Source organism: Propithecus coquereli, unplaced genomic scaffold, assembly GCF_000956105.1.
Source record: "Propithecus coquereli isolate 6110/MARCELLA unplaced genomic scaffold, Pcoq_1.0 Scaffold192, whole genome shotgun sequence".
Classification (NCBI taxonomy): domain Eukaryota; kingdom Metazoa; phylum Chordata; class Mammalia; order Primates; family Indriidae; genus Propithecus; species Propithecus coquereli.
The window spans coordinates 2235503-2237073 of NW_012144079.1; the positions used below are offsets into that span (position 1 = coordinate 2235503).

General features: G+C 35.5%; 1 protein-coding gene across 1 annotated transcript in view; it reads right to left on the reverse strand.

Annotated features, from left to right (window-relative positions):
- TMPRSS15 (transmembrane protease, serine 15) overlaps positions 1-1571 on the reverse strand; it is a 149194-nt gene that overhangs the window by 16506 nt on the left and 131117 nt on the right. The window lies entirely within an intron of this gene.

Here is a 1571-nt window from a genome sequence, read left to right on the forward strand (position 1 = left end):
GAAGTTAACAGAGTACATATCACTATTATAAAAGACAGGATTGTCCTATAAATGTTTTCTACATATTTTATCTTCAGAATCTATCTTATAAAATTTCAGAAAGGTATATACAGTTTACTTGCAATAGATTTGAATCAATGTTAAATTAAGGCAATTCAGAAAAAAAGTAGCTAAACTCCCAAATTCTTGTCTCTTTTGTGTACTATGCTCCATCTGAGAATTAACAAATATAATTACTGATATGAGAGAGCTTGTAACTAACACAAAGTTTAATAATCACCATTTCCTGTTGCTATTTTAAGGTCTTTAGTGAAAAACCAATACATGAACCATGAACTGTAAAGATTAAATATACATGCTTCAAACTATTAGTCTAATTAAATACATGTTAATCTGACACATTCTTGATAATTTCCAAAATTGTTTTTATGCTTTCTGGAAAATAGCCTCTTTTTCATGTTTTTATTACTTCAGCATTTATAAGTAGCACCATGGGTAGGAAAAATCCCTCAAACATGTATTATTTATATTTCTCTCTCAAGTCCTGCTTCACAAACCTTTCTATGTCTTATGCACTTAAATTCCCCGATACAAACACAAACCAGCATAAGCACCACTAGTACTAATACATCCTACAGCAATTTCAGAGCTGTTTTTTGGTGGAAAATGACTAGCGAATACAGAAGTTATAGTCAACAGTTCTCAAATTTTATGAATCACGTGAGAAATGTGCTAAAAATTTAGATTCCTAGTTTTCAAGTTTAGAAGAGATTCAAGTTTAGAAGATTGGAGTAGGACCCAAGAATCTGTACTGTGTAATCACTGTTGGGATATCGAGCAATACAATAACCTTTCTAGATTTCTCTTTTATCCAAAGCTGAGGGATGGGGAAGAAAGCCTTCTGAGAAATCATTTTAGATGAAAAAGGGAACTTAATATGTCTTTAAAACCTTCTTGTCTCAAAGCATCTACATTCTAGTAAAGAAAGGAAGAGCTATAGGACAGAAGATAGGTGGGTGTGGGAGGAGAGAACCTCCTAGATACGTAAGCCCCAGTCCAACAGACACTAACAATGGCAGACATAGGTCATCTTTAGTTTGGGTAGGAGAGGTTGGCTGAATTCCTGATGCATTTGACCTTCATCTGCCTGTGTAAGCAAAATGTTTATTCCAGGAGCAAGGGAAAGAGAGGCACAAGTTGGGAGGGAGTAGGAAGGCAGACTCCTGACTTCTATACCTTTAAAGTGTAGTTGCTGGCACATAGATGCTGCACTGGACAGGATGTACCAAGGCTATCCCCAATCTATGTTGCTACGTGCTGGTTCGTAAATAACTTCGCCACTCCGGGTGTCAGGATATCCATTTGGAAGTGGGAATTTCACCATAGTAGGAAGTAGATATGATAAGATAACTATGATAGAGCAACACAATATGCTAAAAGGAAAAGAAAATAAATGGGAGTCCATAACTGTAAATTGAAATTTCTTTTTGTTTTACCATTACTAGAGGTATTACAACAGCAAACTCAGCAAGTTTACCCATTGCTAACACTAATGTTTACTCCCAGCACAC